The 27,954-nt window shown below is 37.1% G+C and overlaps 1 long non-coding RNA gene across 1 annotated transcript; it reads left to right on the top strand.

The window, feature by feature from the left end:
• The first annotated feature begins 598 nt into the window (after window positions 1–598).
• LOC125964316 (uncharacterized) lies at window positions 599–25,498 on the top strand. Its single transcript, XR_007477230.1, has 3 exons — window positions 599–646; window positions 3,387–3,466; window positions 25,379–25,498. It is a non-coding gene; the product is annotated as an uncharacterized LOC125964316 (long non-coding RNA).
• The last annotated feature ends 2,456 nt before the right edge of the window (window positions 25,499–27,954 follow it).

Genomic DNA, 27,954 nt, shown 5'->3' with positions numbered 1-27,954 from the left:
TAGTGAACTCTTAATTTCCTCTTCAATGCTATTTTCTTTCAGTGAGGTAGTTGAACTCAGTCACAGTACTGCCATGTAATATAAACAGCTCAACTTCATTAATGGACTTAGGTGAATGCAAAGAATTTATTAGCATGCTTTGTGAAACTTGTAATGGGATCCGTTTAAGCAAAAGGAACATAAAATACAAGATAATTCATCTTCATTATAGTGCAGTATGTGCCAAACACATATCTAGAACGCATTAACATACTAATGCATAATATATTTCAACGAACTCCAGCATTTTATATTTGTATCTTTAAAGCCAGAGAGCCTTCTTTTGGGGACCTTAAGATGATGACCAACTGTTAGAAATTGTGGACAACAAACTGGATTTAATGTCTTCTGTTTTGGTAATTCCTTTGAAATTGTCAGTATCTAGTATTATTGAGCAGATAGTATAATATTTTTTTTTAGTTGTTAGGATGTCATTTTATTTTAGGTTGCTCTGCTCTGGAGAATGTTCTGATCAATTCCTGCATCATTATCCCAGGTATTTTCATTGTATGTAGGGCCATCAACAAGATCATCTGTGGGTGAACCTATAACCGCCAATGGCTTCCTGATCTACATCTCCAGCCTACCTCTCTCTTGTGAGCTCCAGGTCTGAATCTACAATTATACACTGAACATTTTCACCTGGATATCCCCCAACACCTCTAACTTTATTTTCGCCAAGCCAAATTTACCATCTTTTTTGAAAACCCAACTTCTTTACTTAAGTGATTTGTAGAATCCAGCTTCTATGTAATTCCTGAATTCATGCTCATCTTTTTATTCCTTTTGCCATTGGCCTAGTTCAAATCCTCATCATGTTTGTCTTTGGCCACTGTAGTAGCCTGTTAACCACCTCTTACTTTTCAGTCTTCCTTTCCTTGAATCTACTCTACTCGCAGATTAATCAGGACAATTTTTCTAAACTACATTTTTCTGATCATGCTTTCAGTTATTTCCCTGTTGTTCACTAGGTAAATTCCAAATGTTTTAGTATGAAATATAGAGACTTGCACAATCTATACCTAACACTTCTTTCTGCCCACATCTTCTGCCACTTCACTGATCTTAGACAGATACAACAGGTATCACCAGAGCACATCAAAATGCACCTTACACCAGTGGAGAGTCTCCTTAGAGGACATGACATCTGTGTTGACTTAGCCAGGTAAACACGAGAGAATCCCTGTAATGAAATATATACCACAAATTATAATTACTTATTTACATGGGCAAATACTATCCATGCTAGGAAGCCTCAATTTTTTCCACCTTTGTTGAGGTGTAATTGGTATACAAAAAACTGCATGTAATTAATGAATACAATTTGGTGAGTTGGAACATAAGTATACACTTGTGTTACCATCCTCATAATCAAAGTAATAATCATATCCATTACCTCTAGAAGTTTGCTTGTGTCCATTTTTTCTTTTTGTGGTAAGAACACTTAACATGAAATCTACCCTCTTAACAGATTTTGAAGTGCACAATTATACACCTTATTGTTAACTATAGGCAGACACAATGTTAAACAGCAGATCTCTGAAATTTATTTATCTTGTATAACTGTAACTTTATGCCCACTGACAACAACTCTTCATATCCTGCTCTCCCATCCCCTGGTAACTACCTTTCTATTGTCTACTTGTATATGTTTGACTATTTTAGATATTCATATACGAGGAATCATGTAGTATTTGTCCTTCTGTGACTGACTTGTGGAGAAATTGGAACTCTCATACACTGTTGGTAGGAATGTAAAATGGTGCAGCCATTATGGAAAATGTATGGTGGGGTCCTCAGAAAATTAAAAGTAAAACTACCATGTAATCTAGCAATCCTGTTTCTGATTATATATATCCAAAAAATTGAAATCAGGATCTTGAAGAGATACCTGCGCTCCCATGTTCATTGCAGCATTATTCACAATAGTCAATTTATGGAAACAACCCAAATATCCATTGACAGATGAGTGGATAAAGAAAATATGGCATATACATATAAAAAGAAAGAAAGCCCACAATTTGTGATAACATGGATGGACCTGGAAGGAAGCTGTACTTTTCTGATATTTCCTAAGTTTCATAAATATTCATTTTAGTTGCATTTTCTCTCTGGCTGTCAGACTGTCCCAATTTTATCTGCCTTGGAGATTCTCTCTAGTCTAGTGGGACTCTCTTTGTGGGACATAGGTCTTTAGTCTTAGAACCCAAGTTGTGTTATCTATTAATTCAACACATAGTTGCTGTGTACCTAAAAGTTCCATGCACTGTATTACTTGCTAAGGATATAATGGAAAATAAAACTGTCATCGTCCCTGCCTTAATGGAACTTATATTTTATGTGGAGACGATCTTAGGAGCCCAAGATAAAGAATGCTAGGTGATAACAAATTTTGCCTAATGTGGTGGACACAAGAGGCTTCTCTGAAGAGGTGATGTTGAACCTGAGATCTGAAGAATGAGAATGGTGTGTGGAGAGAAACATTCCAACTGGAGGGATTAACATATATTAAGGTTTAGGGGAGGAGAATATTGTGTGTTTGATGAGGGATGGAAGCCAGTATGACTGAAGTATAGTGAGTAGGGGAGCGAAATAGAGGCAGAAAATAAGGTTTTGGAAAAAAATCCATGTCTGTGGTCTTTGTTCTCAGAGCATTGGAAAGCCAACAAGAGGTTTTAAGCAATCATGATGGGGAGAGAGAGATGCAGTGGGGAAGTGTTTGTGGCATGATCTTCACTTTTAGAAGCTCTTTCTGGCTACTGCATTCAGAATAGAGAAATGGAAGACAAGCATGGTAACAGGAAGGTTGTTGTAATTGTCTAGGTTAGAGTTGATAGTGGACTAGCTAATTCGGTCTTTAATGAAACACTTAACATCTACTTTGTCCCAGGCCTTTTGCTAGGGGTTGACATAGGACAAGATACCATCACTACACATAAAGAACAAATCCTTTAGTAGAGGAGAAAGATTCAAAAACATTTCTTATAGGATTCACACATGCTGTATTAGCGGTATGAAAAATGAGCTGAGGCAACTAAGAGAAGGGAATAATCATCCCTGCTGTAGCTACAATCAGTAGGCTTCACACAGGAGACAGCAGTAGCTGGGTCATGGTCACCAAGGTTGATACAAGTTTGCAGGTGGCAAAGAGGTATGAAGAACATTCCCTGCTGTTGTGCTCTGTGGTAGGTGATGGGAATTGAGGGCAAGTTCTTAGATCTTGGTTCTGAAGAACTGGAAGCAGGGAGCAAAAGTATGCAAAATACAGCCAGGTGTATGTCTTTCACAGCCTAATTCTTATCAGCTTCAAGAGTAACAATTTTTGCCTGCCTTCTGATCTTTTCCAGTTTCCTTGCTTGACATAGTCATTGGTGAAGAGACTACTGCTAATGAAGTGGAGCTGACATCATAACCCCTGATGATTCAGGTGTGCTATTTTATGGCTGAAGTTTTCACTTTGATTGGATGAGACCCAGAACAAAGAGTTGACTACTTCTGGTGATTAAAAGCTCCCTTGACAATTTTTTAAAGGGATTGTTCAAAGCTTTTTGTGCCCCTGAGTAGGGAATTACACTTTGCTTCCCTAAAACTCCTCCAGAAATTGCACATGGACGTGGCAGACTTTCTTTCCCGCTGTCCAACACTGCAGAGAATTTCCTTTTAAGAGTAGTGGCCTTTTAGTAGGAGGTTAAGTGATCCCTGTATATATAATTTATAAGGCACTCTGAGCTTTTTGTATGAAAGCACATTAGAAATGTAAAATTATTATTACTTATATTGTTATTAGCTTATTTTCTCCTGTCCTCATATGAGACATTTGTTTCTGAGCTAAGGATTCAGAGCAGAACTGTTGATCATAAAGATAAGAAGGAATAGATTGGACAACCATGAAAATTAGGGATGAGCAGCCAAAACAGATAAAGATGAGTAGTGTATAACGTTTGTTTTTCCTTGAATGATACTTTTTGATAAGTGTTGCGTAAACATTTTTTCTCAGGGTTTTTTTTAAACATCTTTATTGGAGTATAATTGCTTTACAGTGGTGTGTTGGTTTCTGCTTTATAACATAGTGAATCAGCTATACATATACATATATCCCCATATCCCCTCCCTCTTGCATCTCCCTCCTACCCTCCCTATCCCACGCCTCTAGGTGGTCACAAAGCACAGAGCTGATCTCCCTGTGCTATGCAGCTGCTTCCCACTAGCTATCTATTTTACATTTGGTAGTGTATATATGTCCCTGCCACTCTCACTTCATCCCAGCTTACCATTCCCCCTCCCTGTGTCCTCAAATCCATTCTCTACATCTGTGTCTTTATTCCTGTCCTGCCCCTAGGTTCATCAGAGGTCCTGCAAGTGGTGAGTTTCTCTCTCTCTCTCTCTCTCTCTCTCTCTTCTCTCTCTCTCTCACACACACACACACACACACAATACCTAAACCTCAAATTATTTGAAACCTCTATTTCACTTCTGCCTCCATGCATCGGACAAATAAACAGCTGAATTACATAATTGGAATTGTAATGCTTTTAATTAAGATACAGAAAAGGAAATATGAATTTTGCCTCTCTGCCTCCCTTCAACGTGCTTGTCCTAGATATTGGTACCTTGTCCAGCTTTAGAAATTTAATATGCTCAGGGGGTAGGAATGAGAATGGGAGCATAATATAAAGTTTGATTAATGTTTCGATCTCTTTAGGATAAAAAAAATCATGGGTTAAATCAGTCTTTTGTTTTCAATTATTGTCATGTTAATTAAAACATTCTAAGGTCTTTTAGATATATATTTTGTATATTTATGTTATTTAGGATTAGATGTGATTGTATACAACAGAAAAACACCAAATAACAGGGACTCAAGTAAGAAAGAAGTTTATTTTTAAATTAGAGTAGTATTGGATGTAGGTAGGACTACAACCCTCCCTAGTTATTAGGGCTTCCTGATTGTTAGGGATCCAGGCTCCTTCTATCTTGTTGCTCTGCCATCCGTAGCATCCATTGCCTCCAGGTCCAAAATGGACATCAAAGTTTCAGCCAATATATTAACATTCCTGTTTATATTTCACTGGCCAGAAATTAGTCACATAATGGGGAGCCAGCTGAAAAGGATACTGGGCAATACAGTTTTTCTGACAATGTACCCAGCTAAAAACTTATTTTCTTATATCTAAGGAACATACGGAGACTGTATATCAGAAGCCAGTTTGCAATTTCTGCCATAGTACTTACTTCAGCTTGATTTGAATCATATTTTTTTTCCTGAAGATGGAGAATTTGACTTGGTTTAAATTTGGTTGATTTTATTGGGTGTAAAAGATGCGGTGTGGTGCAGTGGAATGAGTACTGGAGTACTAGATTCTGATTCCAGCCTAATATGACATTTGGCTTCAGTATCTCACACTAAATAAGGGGGTTTGTATTATGGGTCCTCTAAGAATTCTTTCAATTCTTATTCCCTTATCTGGTTCCCAAAGTTTTACAACAAAGGTAGATGTGTATGTTTATGTACACACATTTATAACTATATGATGCAGAATTTAAAAACCTATTTCTATAGAAATAAAAGATGTACACATATGACCACATTAGCAGAGTGACTTGATTAATATTTTTTCAGTTTTCACATCCCTTGTTCTTAATGAAAGCAACTGAAACCTGCATGGAAGTTGAAAGGCTGAGAGATTGAAGTTGGAACTTAACTGTCCTCTTCCAAACTAGAAGTCAACTTTTCATCCCAAAGAACAGGCCCTTCTTACATTTTTCATGTTTCCATTACTATTGTGTTTCACCCATCACTATCTGTAGAAACCTATGAGCTGGCAGAATTGGAATTTGTGTCCTTAAATATGTGATGTGACAGAGTCCCTGATACTTTGGAATGCCTGGGTATATGAATGCTGGTCTTCTTAGGAAATAATAATATGGATAATAGCATTCTCTCTGTCTCTTATTTCCTACTTGGTTTCAGTTGATTGTGATTCTTTGTCCTGGGGCAGTTGCTATGCAGCACTAGGTAAACTCTTTCACGGGAAATTGCTTTGTGCTGCTTGGTGGCTACACAAGTCACACAGGTGTCCCCGTTAGGACACCAGATAGCTATGCCCTTTCTAAAGTGTCCCAGTATGTTTCTATCAGAGGGAATAATTCTGATGACACTAATGATTCTAAAGAGAGATAATAGAAAAGGCAAAACAAAACAACAATAACAAATATTACTTGCATTTTCTTCCTAACTGTTGTAATGTTAGGAAGGGGTGGTGGGGAGTGGGGAACTATAGAATGCCATCATCCCTTTCAAATCCTATATGGAATAAGGTGAAGGTACAAACAAAATGAATAAAACTACCTTTCTATGTAGTTGAAGTGAAAAGATGATTGATCAGTTAGGTAGTTTAGATTGAATCATATGAAACTGCTATTTTTGTAGATCCAAAGTGTTCGGATACAGGCAATTTCTAATGGTTCAACCTAGTAGTGGTTTCTATTCTGTCTACACAATAGAAATTACCTTAAAACTAACACCATTTGAAGTTACTCCTTAGCAACATGTCTCCATTGTAAAAGCATCTGGTTATTTGGAGATATTTTTAAATTCAAGGAAATATATATTTATTATTGGTATTAAATTAATGTAATTTAAAAAATCCATCCATAACCCCGCTGTTCTTAAATAACTATTTTATTATCTATGTTTCTTTCCCAACTTTATCCACATATTATAACTGATATCTTCTAAGGTGAAGAGTTAAAAAATTTAAATCATACTTTCATAAAGACTGCATAGATTTTTTAAAAATCCAAAGAAGGCTTGCCTGATCCTTAAATTTCTAAATCTATAAGTGCACACACAATACAGTGGAGCTGAAACAAAGCCTTTGCATAATGAAATCTGTGACAAACTGTATTGTGGAAAACAACACCCTCTGATAGCCTCCAGTACTCTCCAAAGGCAAAAATATTTTTACAAATTATCTTAACGAGCTGAGGGACATACATTTCCATCAGGAATGACTGAACATCCACACAGTCAAGTCTGAGCTATGTGGGAGGAAACAAGATTCCTTCCCCCTCTCTGCTTGGAGATGACCCACTCCAGTGCCATTGTTCATGGTCTTGAAGGCCTCAAGCAATTCTTCAGCCTGGGTCACCTCTCTCCAGGGTCAAGGAAGATAAGGGGTACAGTACAAAAAGTGACAGGTAGGGCCAGGATGGAGTAATTGAAGGGCTCATTGTGACTTGTTATTTCTCGACACTCCAGGGAACACTGGCTGTGTCTACCTTGCATGGCCCTGATTTCTTTCGGCTGTAGAGGTACTGAAACCACCAGCTAGCTACCTGCTGGCTCCAGGGGGCTGAAAGCTTGTAAGGTAAATGCTAAGTGCCCCAGTTAGCCAACGGCTGACCTGTGTGGTTACTAAGAAACCATCTGCCCAGCTGGTTACTAAGAGATGGAGGAGGAAGGAAAGGAAGAAAATCAGCCTAGGATGCAGAGCCCCTCCCCCCTCACTCTCACTCCATTATGCTTTAAAATTTTAGACTCAGACCTGAGAAGAGAAACAATTCCCTAAAAACTAGGAATCCTCTGGATGTAAAAAAATGTCCTTAATGGCATTTTAGGTTTTTTCCTGAATTGATATGCAAATTTCTAATTTACTTAAAGCACACTGTCACGCATTATAATAGTCTAATACATGCTTCCATGTAATTAGGCGTAATAACCAGTGATCAGTGGGAGGAGGGAAGGGGAGAGGGAATTGTGTTTCCAGCTGGCCCTCCACACCTGCAAATAACAGACAACTCCTTTCAGTGTAGAGGAAACAAGATAATGACAGTATGATACTAAATACAAACATTAATTCTTAGGAACAAAGCATAAGGAAAAGGTCTGTCAATTAAGATGTGTGATAGTGAGCAACTTAAATTATATTCTGCACCATCTTAAAGAAAAATAAGGACCAAGCAGAATTGAAACCTTGATTTTTTATTTACTGAAATACTCCCAATGCCATTTTTTTGGTTTTCTTTTTAGAAGAAATGTATGTGGGCCAGTCGAATCCTATATTGAGTCCCACTGTTCATGCTCATTTGGTTTGATTTAAGAATCAAGTTGCAATAATGTTCTGTCTCTCTCTGTCTCTGAAAGGACAAGTCAGATCTTGGAAAAATCTTAGGAGCCCAGTGGGGCCTCAAGTTCTGGGGAAACAAGGCAATATAAGGAAATGCTTTGTGAACAGGAAAGTTCAGATCTAATGTGAGAGACTGTTATTGTCCTGGCTGCTGTCAGTGCAAGTTTTGTTATATAAGAGGTGTGTAAAGCCTTTTGCAGAAAGAATTTCTTGACATCTAAACATACATTTTCACGTGTCAGGCAGTTTAACATAGTGATTAGGATCTTCGTAGTCTTTCCGGCTTGGTTTTCTTCCTATTAGCGGAGTGATGTTGGGTGTGTTATTTAAGCTTCTCTAAGCCTCAGTTTCCACATCTGTAAAATGGGAGTAAAAATAATTCAACCACTCGATGGCATTTTAATCAAATGAAATAGCGTACCTATTGTATACTAGGCTTAATTCCTGGGGCCCATAGATGTTGCTTGTAAATAAATAGTTTATTTGTAAGTAAAGAATCTATTTTCAGGAGTAATCATTTATATCAGAATGCAGGTTCGCCACATTGGTTTATATGCATAAAAAGAAGTGGTGGATCAATAGAATCCATGGGCTGCAAAAGTTTCTGGTAACTGTTTTGTATGTATTGTGGTGTAGAGTAGTCAAGAATGAGTGTTCACATAGAGCAGGAGAGGAGCCAGGAGTAAAGGGTTTAATTCCAGCCTTTCCACTTACTGTATGGTCTTGGGCAAGTTGGTTAACTTCTCTGGGTTACTCAGAGAAAACTGTCCCTTTGGAATATGTATCTGATATATACAAAACGTATCAGATCCACAAGCTACCTTTTACTTCTCTTCACTTATGTGGGAATGAAAGTACAGTCACCTTCCAGTTCCTGGGACAATAGATAGGTAGTTCCCCTGATTCCATCCCTCCTTAGCCCCACAGAGAGCAGCAGGATCTTTTGTGTCTCTCTCTGGGAGGCCATTAAGTTCCACTGGGGGAGAAATATATACCTTTTGGTATTGTAGTGTTGATAAGAGACAGAGAAGAGGCATGAAAGGACAAGATGTGGGAAGGTAAAGGGAAGAATGGAGATTTAGAAACTTGAACTCCATAGAGCCAAGTCTCCTAAAGTGCTAAGGCCAGTGGACCATGGATAGTGCTACCAGGAGTGTGTTGTGGGAAGTTCTAGAAATCGTTGGATTTCTGAATGCATCCCATCACAATACCCTGGGGAACAGGTCACTCCAGGAGTAGAATCCTTGCTTGGTTTTAAGTACTTCACTATTAATGCCTTGCCTCTGTGTAAATTTAATCTGTGCTGTGCTTGTGCTTCAAGTCTTACCCTACAAGCCTTTGATGACTGAATGAGGAAACATCTCAGTACCCAGGACACTGGACAGCTTCTGGACATTAAGATACCAAAAGGGATGGGAAAGATTAACTGTGGTAAAATTAGCCCTAGATTAAAGGCTTCTCTAATGTTGCTAAATAAGATTGAAAGCAAGGTTTGAAGAGATCAAATAATTTAAGGGTAACTTGACTGTGTCCCAGAACAAACTTCAAGAATGAAAAAAAAATGACATAACAGAATGTTCATCCTGTTGGAAAATTCACAAAATCTGGCATCCAAAATTATAATCAAATTGCTTAGAACTAGTGATAAAGAGAAAATCTTAAAGCAGCCATAGAAAAAGACATTATGCATAGAAGAACAACTAAGAATAGTAACAGACTCTGCAGTGGTAATAATATGGGCATGAAGGCAGTGCAACAACTGAAAGAAAAACCCTACTAACCTAGAATTCTTACCCAGTGAAAGTATCTTTCAAAAGAGAGAGGGGGAAAAAGACATTTTCAGACATATGAAAAATAAAAGAATTTATCACCAGCAGTCTTGTACTGTGAGAAATAGTAAAAAAAACTTTCACTTCACATAAAAAAGAATAAAATACCTAGGAATAAACCTACCAAAGGAGATAAAAGATCTGTGCTTGGAAAACTATAAGATACTGATGAAAGAAATTGAAGATAACACAGAGAGAAAGATATACAATGTTCTTGGGTTGGAAGATTAATATTGTTAAAATAACTATACTACCCAAGGCAACCTACAGATTTAATGCAATCCCTATCAAAATACCAATGGTATTTTTCATAGAACTAAAACAAATAATTTAAAAATGTGTAAGGAAACAGAAGAGACCCAAATAGCCAGGACAATCTTGAGGAAGAAGAACAGAGCTGGAGGAATCATGCTCCCAGACTTCAGACTATACTACAAAGCTACAGTAATAAAAACAGTATGGTACAGGTGCAAAACCAGACATAATAGATCAATGAAAAGAATAGAGAACCCAGAAGTAAACCCATGTACTTATGGTCAATTAATCTGTGACAAAGGAGGTAAGAATATACAATGGAGAAAAGACAGTCTTTTCAATAAGTGGTGCTGGGAAAACTGGACAGCTACATGTAAAAAATGAAATTAGAACATTCTATAGCACCATATACAAAAATAAACTCAAAACAGATTAAAGATCTAAATGTAAGACCAGAAGCCATAAAACTCCTAGAGGAAAACATAGGCAGAACTCTTTGATGTAAATCATATCAATATTTTTATTTTTGGATCTGTCTCCTAAAGCAAAGGAAATAAAATCAAAAATAAACAAATGGGACCTAATTCAACTTAAAGGCTTTTGAACAGCAAAGGACACCATTGACAAAATGAAAAGACAACCTACAGAATGGGAGAAAATATTTGCAAATATGACTGATAAGGGGTTAATATCCAAAATATACAAACAGCTCATGCAACTCAACATCAAAGGATAAGCAGCCCAATTAAAAAATGGGCAGAAGAACAGAACAGACATTTTTCCAAAGAGGACATGCAGATGGCCAACAGGCACATGAAAATATGCTCAACAGTGCTAATTGTCAGGGAAATGCAAATCAAAACAACAGTGAAATATCACCTTACACCAGTCAAAATGGCTATTATCAAAAAGAACACAAATAACAAATGGTGGTGAGGATGTGGAGAAAAGGGAACACTCGCACACTGTTGGTGGGAATGTAAATTTGTTCAGCCACTGTGGAAAACGGTATGGGAGTTTCTCAAAAAACTAAAGATAAAACTGCCATAAAACCCAGAAATTCCACTCCTGGGTATATAGACAAAAGAAACAAAAACACTAATTTGAAAAGATAAATGCACCCCAGTGTTCATAGCTGCATTATTTACAATTGCTTAGACATGGAAACAACCTAAGTGTCCCTCAACAGATGAATGAATAAAGAAGATGTGGTATGCATAAGTGTGTTTGCGTATATGTGTGTGTGTGTGTGTATACACACACACAGCCACACACACACACACACACAATGGAATACTACTCAGCCATAAAAGAATGAAATTTTGCCATTTGCAACAACATGGATGGACTTGGAGGGTATTATGATAAGTGAAATAGGTCAGACAGAGAAAGACAAATACTGTGTAATATCAATTATGTGGAATCTAAAAAATACAACAAACTAGTGAATATAACAAAAAAAGAAACAGACTCACAGATATAGAAATCAAATTAGTGATTACCAATGGGGAGAGGGAAAAGAGGAAGGGCAACATAGAGGTAGGGGATTAAAAGGTACAAACTATTATGTATAAAATAAGCTACAAGGATATATTGTGCAACACAGGGAATATATACAATATTCTATAATAACTATAATTGGAGTATAACCTTTAAAAATTGTGAATCACTGTATTGCACAACTGTAACTTATATAATATTGTACATTAATTATACTTCAATTAATAAATGAAAGAAAATCTTTCAGGTAGAAGAAAAGTAATATCAACAGAAATCTGTATCTACAAAATGTAATAAAGAGCACCAGAAATGGTAAATATGTCAGTAAGTATATAGCATTTTCTTATATTTTAAATCACTCCAAAAGATAATTGACCATTTGAAGGAAAAATCATTACAATGTATTGCAGCGTTTATAACAAATGTAAAAGTAAAATGTACGACACATTTACAAAATGAGAAAAACTGAAGGAGAAATGGAAATACAGTATTGTAAGGTTATAATACTATGTATGAAGTTACATAATATTATTTAGGTCACATTTAAGTTAAATTTGTGTAATAAAACACTAAAATACTACTAAAAACCGTGTAGATTATAAGCCAAAGGGGAGAAAAATGGAATCATAAAAAATACATAGTCAATAGGATACAAAGAAATAAAGAGAGGACAAAGAATAGATGGGACAAATAAAAAATAGATATCAAGATTTTAGATTTAAATACAATTATATCAATAATCACATGAAATGAACTAAACCTTAAAAGGGAAAATTTCAGATTGAATAAAACGCAAGACCCAACTATATACTGCCTGCAATATATATACTATAAATATAAAGACACAAATAAGTTAAAAGAATAATGATGGGGCTTCCCTGGTGGCGCAGTGGTTGAGAGTCCGCCTGCCGATGCAGGGGATGTGGGTTTGTGCCCCGGTCCGGGAAGATCCCACATGCCGCGGAGCGGCTGGGCGCGTGAGCCATGGCCACTGAGCCTGCGCGTCTGGAGCCTGTGCTCTGCAACGGGAGAGGCCACAACAGTGAGAGGCCCGCATACCGCAAAAAAAAAAAAAAAAGAATAATGATGGAAGCAAATATATCAGGCTAAAGTAATCAAAAGAAAGCTGCTTAGTGTTTGACTAAGTAGATTTCAAAGCAAATAGAATGAGCAGAGATAAAGACCTTAGTTTAATAAACATAAAGAGATCAGTTTTTCAAAAGGACATACATATGCTAAACATATTGAGGACATAAATATGCTAAGCATGTTGTGCTTCAAAAACATGAAACAAAAACTGATAAACTATAATAAGAAATAATCAAACTCACAAATATAGTGGAGATTTCAATACCCCTTTCTGGATAATTGACAGATTGCTGCAAATCAGTAAGCATATAGAAGACTTTGTCATCACTATCAACAACTTGATCATATTGACGTTTATAAAATATCACACTCATAAAAGCAGACTATACATCCTTTTCCAGTATACATGGAACATTTACCAAGATAGAATATATTATGGACTGTAAATCCAATCTGAAAAATGTAAATTTATTCAAGTCACATAAAGCATGTTTTCTGACCACATGGACTTTAGAAATCAGTAACACAAAACTCTGGAAAATCCTCAAGTATTTTTATTTTATTATTTTTTGGGGGAGTAACATTTTTTTTAACATCTTTATTAGAGTATAATTGCTTTACAATGGTGTGTTAGTTTCTGCTTTATGACAAAGTGTATCAGCTATATATATACATATATCCCCATATCTCCTCCCTCTTGCATCTCCCTCTCACCCTCCCTATCCCACCCCTCTAAGTGGTCACAAAGCACCGAGCTGATCTCCCTGTGCTATGTGGCTGCTTTAAAACCAACATACTTTAAAATAACTCACAAGCAAAATTAAAAGTATTTTAGACTGAATGAAAATAAGCCCCAACATTTCAAAATTTAGGGAATGCAGATAAAGCAACGATTACAGGGACATTTATAGCAGTAAACATCTATATTAGAGCAGAAATAAATAAAATAGAAATGAGAAAAATTGAGAAAAAAATCACTAAAACCAAAGGATGGTTCTTTGGGAAGATCAATAAAATTGATAAACTCTAGCTAAACTGATAAAGAAAAAAGAGAGAAGACATAAGTCACCAATATCAGGAATGAGAGGGGGGATGTTAGTATAGACACTATGAACAACAAAGGGATAATTAGGGATTATTAACTTTATCTCAATAAATTTGATAACTTAAGATAACCAAATTCCTTGAAAGACACAAACTATTCAAGCTTACTCAAAGAGAATTTGATAAACTTGAATATCCCTATATCTAGGAAATTTTATATTTGTTCTTAAATCTTTCTCTGGAAGAAAACTCAAGTCCAGATGGCTTCATGAGTGAATTTAACTAAACATTCAATTAAGAAATAATAGAAAATCTATATTAAGTATTCCAAAAAAATTAAGAGGAGGGAACACTTCCTAACACATTCTACGAGGCCGTCATTACCCTGATACCAAAACCAGGTAAAGATATTATGAGAAAGGAAAATCAATATCTCTCATGAACACAGCACATGCAAAAATTCTTAACAAAATGAATCCAGCAATAAATAGAAGGGATGATATATCATGACCAAGTTTTGTTTAATTCAAGAATACAATGCTGGTTCGGTATTCTAAAATCAGTCAATAAAATTCACATCAACAGATTCAAAAAAACCCTTATGATCATTTAAAAATGCAGAAAAATCATTTAACATAATTCAACGTAACATTCATGAAAGAAACTTTAAGCAAACTAGGAATAGAAGGGAATTTCCTTAACCTGATTTAGGACATCTATCTAAAATCTGCAGATAATATATTCAATGTGGAAAGACTGAATGCTTTTATTCTACGAATAAACAAGGGTAAGCACTCTCTCTGATGCTATTCCACATGGTACTGGAAGTCTTAGCATAATAAGGCAAGAGAAAAATATAATGCTTAGCGATTGGATAGGAAGTTAAGACAGTCTGTATTTGCAGATGACATGATCATTTACATAGAAAAATCTGAAAGAATCTATATAAAAGCTTTCTATAAATAATAAATGAGCTTAGCAAGGACACAGGATATAAAGTCAATATATAAGATCAACTGTATTTCTGTATACTTGTAATGGACTATTGGAAAAAGAAAATTTTTAAAAATTTCCATTTACAATAGTACCCCCAAACCGTGAAATACTTGGGTACACATCTAGCAGCTTACACAAAAGATCCGATGTTTAAAACCAGAAAAACACCAGAATTTGATAAGCCTATTGAAAAATTTATATAGAAAACTAAAGAAACTAGAATAGCCAAAATAATATTGAAAAGGAACAAAGTTGGAGGATTCACACTATCTGATTTAATGACTTAGTATAAGGCTACAATAATCAAGGTGTGGATATTAGCAAGAGGATAGATATATTGATTAGTGGAACAAAATAAACCCATGCATATGTGGTCAGTTGATTTTCATCACAGGTGAAAAGACAATTCAATAATAAAGAATAATCTTTTGAATGAATAATGCTGGACTCATTGAATATACACATGTAAAAACAATGACTCAACTTCTTGCCGCTTACAAAACTTAACTCAAAATGTATCTCAGACCAAAATGTAAAAAATATAAAATATTTAACTTGTAGAAGAAAACTTAGGGGAAATTCTTTGGGCCTTGAGTTAAGCAAAAATTGCTTAGATAAGACAACAAAAATATGACTTATAAACAAATTTTTTTTTTTTTTGTGGTACGCGGGCCTCTCACTGTTGTGACCTCTCCCGTTGCGGAGCACAGGCTCCGGACACGCAGGCTCAGCGGCCATGGCTCACGGGCCTAGCCTCTCCGTGGCATGTGGGATCTTCCCCGACCGGGGCACGAACCCGTGTCCCCTGCATCGGCAGGCGGACTTTCAACCACTGCACCACCAGGGAAGCCCCTAAAACAAAAAATTTTTATATTAGATTTCATTCTGTGCTCTCATAAAAACAGTTTTAAAATAATAACAAGCCATAGACTGGGAAAAAATATTTGCAAATACCGTATTTTTTTTTTTTTTTTTTTTGCGGTACGTGGGCCTCTCACTGTTGTGGCCTCTCCCCTTGCGGAGCACAGGCTCCGGATGCTCAGGCACAGCGGCCATGGCTCACGGGCCCAGCTGCTCCGCGGCATGTGGGATCTTCCCAGACCGGGGCACGAACCCACGTCCCCTGCATCGGCAGGCGGACTCTCAACCACTGCGCCACCAGGGAAGCCCTGCAAATACCATATTTGATAAAGTTACATTTTTTTTTCAGAATATATAAAGAACTCTAAAATTTCAGTAATAAGAAAACAGATACTTTACCACAAAATATATATGGATTGGGCTTCCCTGGTGGCGCAGTGGTTAAGAATCCTCCTGCCAATGCAGGGGACACGGGTTCAAGCCCTGGTCTGGGAAGATCCCACATGCCACGGAGCAACTAAGCCTGTGCGCCACAGCTACTGAGCCTGTGCTCTAGAGCCCACAAGCCACAACTACTGAGCCCACATGCCACAACTACTGAAGCCCGTGAGCCTAGAGCCCGTGCTCTGCAACAAGAGAAGCCACCATAATGAGAAGCCCTCACACCGCAACAAAGAGTAGCCCCCGCTCGCTGCAACTAGGGAAAGCCCGTACACGGCAATGAAGACCCAATGCAGCCAAAAATAAATAAAATAATTAAAAATATATATATATATATATATACGGATATAAAATAAACATATGAAAATCTTCTCAACACCATTAGTCATTAGGGAGATGCAAATTAAAGCCACAATGAGATAATACTATACACCTCGTGTAATGGATAAAATTTTAAGAAGAAACTGAAAATGCCAAGTACTGGTGAGGAGTCATTGTTAATTCTGAAATGGGGGTTGTATAAATGATAAGACAGTTCCCTCTTTATTAAGAGGGGGAATTAAAGACCGTAATTAAAATTGTTCTATTTGACAAGTAGGGACATGACAGGGCACTGAAAAGAGGTCGCAGCCCTTCTGAGCAAAGTAAGAGTGGGTATCCTGAAAGGCTTTCTTTCTGGAGGAAAAGAGGGTCACTATCACCACTTGCATTTATTAGAAATCTTTCCATCTCCTTCAGTTCTTTAAAATGCCTTGGCTTATTCCTCACTATTAGCCTGAAAGGAAATAAACCTTACACTACCTTTTTCACAGATAGGGAAGATGGACTTCCTTTTTGTCCTTTCATGAAGGCTTCTGTTTCTATTCCATCCAGTATTCATGAGGGAAGCTGCCAGAAACAGCGGAATGATCCTGAAACAGTATGTTGACATTGGTAAAGACTGATTTTGACATATTCTTCTGACAACCTTTTGATTAATTTTCTGCTTCATTAAAACCCTTAATTAAATTAACATGGAGTGTGGCAATATCCTTGACAGATTTTGTTTATTAGCAAACAAGTCCTCCAGTTTCAAAGACAGTGGCAGTGCAGGGCCCCTGAAACCAGGTTAGTAGTTTCTGGGAGCCTGTGGTCATGAACGGACTGAACTTGTTGTTCGTCCAAAAGCCCAGTTGGATTTGGGCAGTGAAGCTGATGAGGACATAGAGGAAGTCCTCTGTGGATTGGTTTCACCATGCTGAGACCCCAGCCTTCCACCGTTGCCTGTCCTCCACCCACCCCTCCCTTGCCTGCGTCTGTTCTACTTCACACAAGGCATTACAGCTGAGTACAGTTAAACTTCCTGAGCAGATCATTCCCCCTATACCAAGTTTAATCCTTGATGTGTCCTCTTGAGACTTACAGATATAGCTTTGTAGGCATGCTTTTTAATGTGAGTGTTGAAAATGCAGTGCCAGGACTCATATCTTGAAAAATTCTAAAAATGATAAGTTGATCATTTTTAAAGTTCCTCTTTCACCTCTCCCCATATGTTGGATTTAGCAGCACATATGTTACCGTTGGCATGATAATGATCCCTGCATTGTGTAGAACTTCAAACATGAGGGTGGGGGAAGGTAATAAAAATCAAAAGTATATAAAAGTGCCTAAAATTATTAATACTTATAAATTCATAAATTTATTCCTTAAGTCAAATTATTTTTTAAATGAAATATATTGACATTCAAATTTCATAGAGAAAAATTTTTAATTTTCCAACAGATTTTTTTCTAATATAACTACCTAACAGAGGCAGGTTGTGGGTTGTTCACAGTCTCCTATATTCGTGTATGAGTGGGATTAACACCCTTTTTACCATTGTAATCACTGACATAAGCCAGATGCAGGCTTACATATGTTTTGATGAGCAAGAAAAGTTTACCACTTTTCTTCACTCGGTAGCATAAAAACACAATGATATGCTTCCTACCTTTTGGAGGAGCATCACGTGGGTTAGTTTATGAATTTCCATGCGAATGTACCTGTTTTGAATGAGTTTAGTTGAGTTTCATCCACTTGTTCATTCATTCGGCATAGGAGAATTTAATGTCTACTATGTGTCAAGCATGACCTGGAAATACAGAGACGAAAAACACAGTTTCTGTCCTCAAAAATGTCGCAGGTCAATTCACCAAGTGTAGTGATTGAGGTTAGCACATGGGAATATGGGCATGTTTAGGAAACCAGATTCAGTGGGGCTGGGGATGTGGTCAGCAAAGTCATCCTAGGGTCTCCAGCACTGGTGCTGGTCTTGATGGATGAGAAGAAGGTACTCAAGTTTAAGAGCCTTGGTGAAGTATTGGAGGAGTGTCAGGAAGAGTAGCATCATGCAAAGATGTAGCTATACACCCAAAGCAGAGACATGCGAAGCAGCAAGTAAGAACCAGGGATGAAGGACATATCATGCAGTGTGGTCAAGGGCCTGCAGATTAGGAGAATGGTTCAAGGTGAAACTAGAGAGGAAAGCAAAAGACAATTCAAGAAGGCTTGTGTGTGTCAAACTAAGAAACGCGAACTTACCTTGGGAACTTTGAGGAGCTACTGGAATATTTTATGGAAGGATCTGATCTGATTGGATTGTGCTTATCATAAAGGTAGCACTGGTAGCAGTGTAGAAGAAAGGGATAAATTTGAGATGGAGGGTTAGGGACAGGAAGCAGTGGAACAAGGTAGGAGGAGGCTGAAAAAAAAAAAAACAAGTTAGAAACAATGAGAGCTTGAACCAGGAAGAAAGAGAAGAGGGAGGTGTTCAATAAAAGCTGTTGAATTTAATTGAGTGAACAAAAGGAGAGCTGCTGTCAGCACTAGTCAAGGATGTACACCTCATTGAAAGGCTTTTAAAGAACGATATCTCCTAAAGATAAAATATAAAACCATCACCATGGTTACAACACACAGTCTTGTACTGGGTGATCCATATCACTGAACATATTGTTTTACCTTGAACACTTTATTTTTACACACGCTAGAGTTGTTTGGCTCGAGAGAGAGCTGCAAAAGGGATCTCAGAATGTTTGGTTCCCATGTGGGAGATGTTAGGTGCTGTGCTAAGTGTGGAACACTGGGCATTAACTCTTCTAATTTTGACAAAAGTCTTTTGAAGTAGTGCTCTTGTCAAAGCCATGTAAAATTTAAGGAGACTTGGACACAGAAAGATTTAGTAACTTGACTGAGATCACACAGCTAGCAAGGGGAAGAACCAGAATTCCATCTTAAATCCTCATCTCTTTCTTTTGTTTTTCACCTTCTCTCATGATGCTTTGCTGTCTTTCTCTCCTGTTTTTCCACTGGCCTCCTGATTCCATAATTCTATAGCTATTATACAACCTGGATAATAAAACAGATATAAAATCTTTAAGATCTTTCAAGAATCAGCATGGCAGAGTAATTATGAATGAGGGCCCTGGAGCCTGAATACCTGAGTTCAAATTCTGCCTCTAGCATTTACTAGCTGTGTAATTTGGGGTTCATGCCTCAGGTAACTCATTTATAAAATGGAAATAACAGTATCTTCATTTTAGGGTTTTGGGGAAGATTAAATAAGTTTATGGATGTAAAACATCTATAAACACAACAGTGCCTGATGCATAGTAGGTACTTAATAAATATTATCCTTTGTTATTCAGCCACTGTTTATTGAACCTAATGAAATAAAGGGTCTCTGGGTTGATACCAAAGAGGACAACTATTTTCCTCTAAGAAAGATGCCTTGAGTGCCAATGGGGTAAACTTGTGTGATCTTACTCTGCATCAGAAGCTCAGCTTCATGCAATAGGAAGATCAGGAACATGGATGGTATCAGCAACCATGGCTGTTCCCCAAAGGCACTGGGAAAGGTGCTAAGACTCTCTAAGCCTAGGTTTCTTTACCTTTCAAATGATTTGTGAATATATCTTCAATAGCAATTATAAAGATTCAGACATAGAAAATAAACCTTTGTTATAGAAGTTCCAGAGCCACAAGGGATTCCAGATGTCCTCAGGTGAAATGATTTTTCACTAGGGGTTGAGGGGAGGAAATTTAAAAATGACTTGCGGAGTTTTTCAAAGCTCAGAGACTTTTCCTCCTCTTTGTGTCGCCTCTACCCCCTATAGACCGCTCTCAAAATGAGCCATTGTTTCAGGTAAGAATGTTGTGGATCTCAGGTATGTCAGATTGAAACAAAGGTTGGAAAGCATTGTTTTAGCCCAACATCTTCAGCTTACAGATAAGACAGGAGACCCAGAGAGCTTTAGGAAACTGCACAAGATCGCAGAGCAAGTAAATAATAGATTCGGGGCTGGTAACCAGGTTTTCTTCAAACTTGTTTAATGTTCCACAACATTGTGTTGCCTCTCTCCTTACCATCAATCTCCCTAAAGTTTCTGAATTCAATTGCCTAAGTTTAAAGAGTAAGTTAATGTAGATAAATCATTTTTTGAACGTTTGACTGAGAACAAAAGATTAGGGTCAAATTAAAACCCTTAGAAGATTCAAGCTCTGAACTGATTATGCTGTCATGTCCTCCCTAAAGATGATTCAAAAAGAAAATCAATATCAAACCGTAATCTAAATGTACAAAAATCCAAAAAAAAGTTGTAATTTCCGATGATGATGGCTCCCGTACCTTTTTTTCAAGCATCAATACAAAATTCTTTTAAAAAAACAAATCAGGATACTTGGATGTGTTGCTCTAGGTATGTTCATACCTGCAGACTAGATCTATCTCTACCAAAGGAAAGAGACACAATGTCACTTGAACCCAAGACATAGCCTGGATATCATACATGAATACATCCTGCCTATATTCGCTTATTTCAATGTCTTTCTCTAAAAGTATAGCACACCAAAAGCATCCAGCCACAGAGCTTCTGATCAATAAATTAAACACACTACCTATTACCTTAAAAGACTGCTTTAGCCAAATTTCTGGGTAACTAATAAAGGGCCACACTCATATAGTTCATTCTCAGAGTGGCAATGTGATCAAAGAAGCATGATTCAGCAGCAAAGAAAGACACTTCAAAGAAACTCTGATTCCTAACTGCATTTCTCAATCCCCATAAAGAGGCCAGAAGGTACTCTCAGAATCCTTTTATCCTTCTTTCACCTACTTCTCTCACATACCCAGCTGCTCCGGCCCCTCTTTTTCATCTACGCTTCCTTGAAGAATTCCTATCCAGACTTAGCTTACATACTTGTATCCTTACCCTACACATCACATCCCTACATGATCATTGCAACACAAAATCCAAGAGAAACCTCTCTGGCAAAGAAAGATGATCCCCAGAAGGTGAAGAGGGAAAGAACATTAGCAGAGAAAGAGCTCCTTTTTAGTTTACTTGGAAAGAAAACCTTGGGAGCGCTCAATCATTAATCATGTTTTGTTCCATCCTACTGTTGCCTTCTTTCCTCTTAGATTCACAGCAAGATGTATGATGATAGGGGTTGCTTTTAATTTAATATTAATCTTATTTGTGTTACCTCCTCAGTACCTAACACCAGATTGCTTTTAGGGAGTTCCCAATAGTTGTTCTTAACCACTTGAGGAAAAGAGGTTCTTGAAGAAATCCAGAGATTTTACACACATTTGTCCCTGATTTTGACATTGTCTTCTACAGTTAGACTACATTTTCTAATTTGTCTTTGGCAGACTTTTTCCCCATATCCTGAGGTGAAAGCCAGCGGTGACAAAGTGTAGACCATGAGAAGCTACACCCTTGACTTTGCAAAGAGTGTGAATGCATAGCTTTATTAAGGTATATGTTCTGGATGCTTTGGAAGAGATTTTGGCTCCAGTCTTTGGAGCCAAAGACTTTAGCTTTTCATACTAAGGAACACCTTATTATTGGCAATCTGTTTCTTTGACTAATAATAAGCTGGTAAAAGTTATTCTCATTGACAGGTTGTATTGTTTAGGTCAGGGATACAAACAGCTGAACAGAGGAGCAGTAGATTCAGGGAGACTTCTACTTAATTTCTGCATTTGGGAAGTTCATTTATTATTATGGAAAAAAAGACCTATATTGTCATGTTTTCAACTTTGGGAAGCATTTAAAAATAGTTTTTGTACTGAGTTTATGGCCTGATCTCTCTATAAATTGACATGTCTTTGTAGATGTTTTTCTGGAGGTTGCATATAATTCAAACTTTAATAAAACAGAATCATTATTAAGTGAATCATTATTACATTCTTTAAAATGGAAACATGCAAATTGTTACAACATAGAGATAATGTGTAGGGGTTGAAAGAATTTTTATTAAAAGCAATATTGTGGTCAAGTCATTAATAATGTGACAAAACCCCTAATATTTATCCTCTCCTTAAGCAAAGAGAACTGGGTGCTGAGTCAGAAGACCTCAGCCCCCAAGTAGCCAGGTCATCTTGAGCAAGTCATGGTCTTTTATTTAGTCTAATAAAATTTACAGGACTAGATTCTATAATAAACTGCCCTTAACATTCCTCCAAATCTCTGATCAGAATAAAAGTTCAAGGAATATTGTCCAATAAAATCACTGGAAGAAACTCGTTGAGAGGTGGAGATGATAGAAAATGGAAAGAATCAGGCAGGAGTACTTTCAAAGTCTATGCCATGTAGTAGCTATGTAGACTCAGACTTGGTTAATTTATTTAATCTCCAAACCTCAGCACAGGGTTCTCTCCCTGAAAACAATAATAACAAACAAACAAACCCAACGGCCATTCTTTGAGCATCTACTATGTTAGATATGTCCCACAAATATTCTTTCAGAAAAATTCTGGGGAATCTGTATGATTTATATACAAATTTAAAAACTTGAATCTCAGAGTTGTTAAATAATTTGTCCCAGGCAACATAACTAGTAAGCAGCAGGTTGAGGGTTCAAATACAGGTCTGCTTGATTCCAAAGATTATGGTCCTGTTTGGCCACCCCATTCTCCCTCTTGTAAGGAATGAAAGCAGCTCAGATTTGTAAACATTTTCAGGAAGAGAAAGCCTAACGCATATATAGAATCATTTCACAAGGGAGAGTGGTAATGCAAGCCACTGGATCACCTCATTGGAGCTCAGGGAAGTCATGAACTGCATAGAACACTAAGTGACCTCACACCTGTGGGAACCAACCACTTAAGACTTTGTAAATGCAGAGATTCCATATCCTGGGGAGGGATCATCTGTTCATTGTTTTGAAGGAGGTGATGATCATTTAAGAATAGGTCAGAGGTGAGCCACCAAACAGACACTCACAGATTCCAATATCCTTAGTAGAAATTCTTTTCATTTTCTCAGTGAACAAGCTCTTTTGGTCCTCTTGTACCTAAATACGATTCTGAAACTTTCAATTACAATATTATTAAGCACAGAGAATAGTATCCTAGAACCTTGGACTGAGTAGGGTACTTAGACATCACCTGATTCAATATTCTCATTTTGTTGATTAGGACATTGAGGTTCAGAAAGATTAAGGGACTCATCCTGACTTAAACACACAGTTAAAAATATGTATTTTGGCTCAAGTGGCCTAGTTACTGATATCACCCAATGCCTCCTCCCTGTGATGAGCTGACAAAATACTTGAGGACAGAGACTACACTATAGGCTTTGTTTTAATCTCACAGTCTTGGGCACAGGACTGGATCTACGGTAGATATATAATATAAAGTAGTAGACTCAGATGGAAGACATATATCAGTGAGCGCTTCAGGTCCTCTTTTTTGAGGATAAGCAGGACAAGAAAAAACTATTGCTAAACAAGGAGGGTTACTGTCTCTGCCAAAGCATGTCAGATATGGTTATGTTCTGGTTTAGAGATTAAATGGAACATGCCTGAGTGTCACCCTAAGAAAAAACAATCTGTATAAAGAGATTTTAACCAGGTTATGTTCTTATTTTAGCTAAATGTCCTGTATCTTTCCTTTCATTCCTTCTTTCCTTTCATTCCTTCTTTCTTTTGACACCAGAATGATTCTGTCACCCGTAATATTTATCCAATCAGAATATTTTCATCTCTGATCTGATATCCAAAAATGCTTTTTGTTCCTAGCCCATGTTGTCATAAACTGCAGATGCTTCACTCTGCCCTGTGGCATCGGGCTGTTGTTTTGTTTCTGATTTGACTTCCACAACTTACTCCAGCCCTGCTTTGCAGACTAGCCAAGAGGGGGGAGGGCAGCCTTTGTCCCAGGCTGAGCAGTTGAGAAGACTGTAATTAGAAGGGAATTATCTCTTCTATTAAAACAAACAAACAAACAGCAAGGAACAGCCCAGTAAACTCACCAGAAGGACAGGAATACAAGTAGGGGTGGTATTTTTCATTTAGTTTATTTAATAAATATTTACTGACCCACACAATTATTGTTGGTGATATGTTGGTGGGATTGATAAGAAAGTCCTGTTTCCTCAAGGAGCTCAAAGTAGAGTAAGCAAACAACCACTGTGGCAGGGATTGACTAGATGTTCAGCAATCTTATTTCTGTTCCACGAAACTCAGGAAAACTACACATCTCTGCTTCCTTTATACTATTGAGTTGGGACCATGTGGCTAGTTCTGGCTAATGAAATGTTGACAGACATGATTTTTAGGCCTGGTCTTAAAATATAGCATTCTCTTTACAGTTTATGTATCTGTTCATGTGATGATGTGATCACATGATCATATGATGATGAATTCACATGATAGGAGGTACTTGGATCCTTGAGTCATTTCTTGGAAGTGAGCTACCCAAGAGGGCCACCCAATTTTATTGGATTGTCACTTGAGTGAGAAGGAAAACTTTGCTGTGTTAAACCACTGGAATTTGGTTTATTTGTTACTGCAGCATAATCTATACTACACATGATTATAAAACAATAGAATTGCTTACCATTGAATTTTTTCCCCAATATTATGCTGTCATCAAGAGATCACCTCTGTTATCCTGGGGAATTACTGGATGCTTTTTATAAGAAGAGATGTGCTCAATGATTTGTGATGACCTAGAGGGGTGGGATAGGGAGGGTGGGAGGGAAGCTCAAGAGGGAGGGGATATGGGGATATACGTATACACATAGCTGATTCACTTTGTTATACAGCAGAAACTAACAAAACATTGTAAAGCAATTATACTCCAGTAAAGATGTAAAAGAAAAAAATTGAAAAATAAAAAAAGAAGAGATATGTAAGATAAGTTTTTTTTGTTTTTGTTTTTGTTTTTAGGCCACACAGCATGGCATGTGGGATCTTGGTTCCCTGACCAGAGATTGAACCCGTGCCCCCTGCAATGGAAGCACAGAGTGGAAGCACTTAACCGCTGGACCAGAAGGGAAGTCCCTAAGGTAAGTTTTAAAAGATTTGATTCCCTTCCATTTTCACCTTTCTTTTTTGAATTTTCCCTTTATATATCTGAGTTCCTCTAATTGAAAAAGAAAGAGGAATTTTCAAACTAGGAAAAGATTGCATGTGAATTAATGTTTTGGCATTGTTCCAGGAATGAATTCAGGAAGTCGAAGAGTCCACTTTCATGTGGAAGGAAATTAGGTGATAATTTTTAGATGGAGACAAACATCTGAAAAGGAATGGCATCAGCTAGAACACCTCTGGAAATTATATCTGCTCTTTGGAGCTGGAGTAAAGTTAGGGTAAAAAACCTGTGCTTCAGAAATTTTAAAAAATTGCTCTGAGTCTTATGTGTTTTCCTGAAGAATGTTTATACACAAGGAACAGTTTTAAGTGCACTGGCAACTGGATTTGTTTGATTGGAGCAGACCTCCTGTTATAGCAGTTGGATGGTGCAAGATGGGTCTAGTTTGAATTACTTATTTATTTTTTGAATATAATAAACCCTGATATTCCAGTTCTAAGCACTTTTCAAATATTAACTTACTTAATACTCATAAATACCCTATGAAGTATTTGTTAGTATAATTCTCATATTGAAGATGAGTAAACTGAGGTATAGAGAGTTTAAGGTTACATGTTTCCCAAGATTACACATCTAGTAAGTGGTGGAACCAGGATGTGAACTCAGGTTTTCTGGCTCTAGATCCCAAACATGTCACTGCTTTGCTATGCTGAATTTCTTTTGCTAATTAATAATAACACCAGCCAACATCCACCATTTATTGAGCTTACTAAATGCCAGGCACTGTTCTAAATTAACTACATGTATTGTCTTTTTAATGCTCAAAACCATACTCTGAGTAGGCAGTACTATTACTGTCACTATACAGATACGGAAACAGGAAGCAAGAGAGAAGAAACCAGGACGTGTTTAGTGACAAGCAGAGGCAGAAGCTTTGCTGGAATTCAGGCAGACTTGAGTCCAGAACCTGAGTACTTTGCTGCTACAACACATATCCTTTCCCTTTCAATAGTTGGGGTGCATGATTTTTCTGGCTTTGGATGCCAGAAAATTCCCTTGAAACCAAGAACCAGAAGTCTTCTACCCTTTCCTCTTTCTCCTTCTAGGCTGGTTAGGAAAGGGTTAAGTCTTCGATATTTTCTTGGTTTAGAGTAATTTTCTCTCTTTCCTCACTCATTGCACCTCTTGACAATTACTGGATTATCAGTACAAGTCCAACTGAAAAGCCAGCTTTCTCAGTGAAAGCATTTTCATTCCCTTAAGTTATAACAATGGATTTCCTTTTTCTCTGATGTCTCATTGGAAATATAACATTGAGAAATTATCAATAATATATTCTTATGGATGCTTTACTAGAACGAATTTTTAATGGCAACATGATATCTCCTTTATTTTTTGCTTTGTTGTCTTGTTTTCTGGGTTTTAGCTCTAGCCACAGGAGACAACTTTAAACAGCTGTCACTGCATAGTAAACATCTGATAATATGTGCAAAACAGAAGACTCTGGTACTCTGGTGATAACTTTTAACCTAGAGATAAGAAGAAAATATTAGAAGTATTATGCACGTAAAATTGGTTAAAATTAAGTTATTGCAGATGGGACATTCATTATGCTGCAGTATAGAAAATACTTTTTTCCTTAGAAATTAGTAATTGCATATATCAGTATTTTTGGTAATTTTACCACATTTTCTTCCTGGAATTTAATAAGAATCTTTGAAACATGCATAGCCTCATCACATACGATAATTGCCTAAAATAAACTAAAGTCAACAACAGAACAACACACACAATGAAAGCAATTCAAAACACAGCTTACTTTTAAAGAGAACTTGTAGAAACGTCTATGGAACCATTACTCTCATTATAACTATGAATAATTCATTCAGCCTCTCCCAGCCTGTTTTTTAATTCTGTAAAAAGGAGGAAATCATACCCATTTAACAAAGATTAGATGGAATTATTTATATGAAAATATTAAGTACAGTGCATGACACAGTAGAAGCTGTATTCAACTTCCCTCATTCCCTCCTTCTTCATTTCCTCCCCTTCTCCCATCTTCCCCCTTTTTCTCCTTTTATTCTTCTCTGCACTTTCAAGAAGTCTTCAGCGCACACTGAACAACAAGAAGAAGAAAAAGAGAGGAGGAGAAAGTGAAATGAGGCTTGTTTAGATAAGACTGGAATTATATTGCAAAATGGACTTCTTAAATGGTGATGCTCCTTAGCTGTTTCAGCACCACGAGGAAGAGTGACAGATCTTACAGAGGAAGCAACACAGTGCTTAGGATTCTGTGCAATGGTGGATTTATTCTCAGCTTAGACTCCCAGCATGAAGTAACTTTACTTGGCAAAGAAGATTAAGGCATCCTTCTTCTAACCATAGCAGATATACTAATACTGATAATGCCAGAAGGAAAATAGATTGAAAT

Source organism: Orcinus orca, chromosome 4 (assembly GCF_937001465.1).
Source record: "Orcinus orca chromosome 4, mOrcOrc1.1, whole genome shotgun sequence".
Taxonomy (NCBI): Eukaryota; Metazoa; Chordata; class Mammalia; order Artiodactyla; family Delphinidae; genus Orcinus; species Orcinus orca.
The sequence above is the reverse complement of the archived record's forward strand: the minus strand, read 5'-3'. Positions and strand labels throughout refer to the sequence as shown.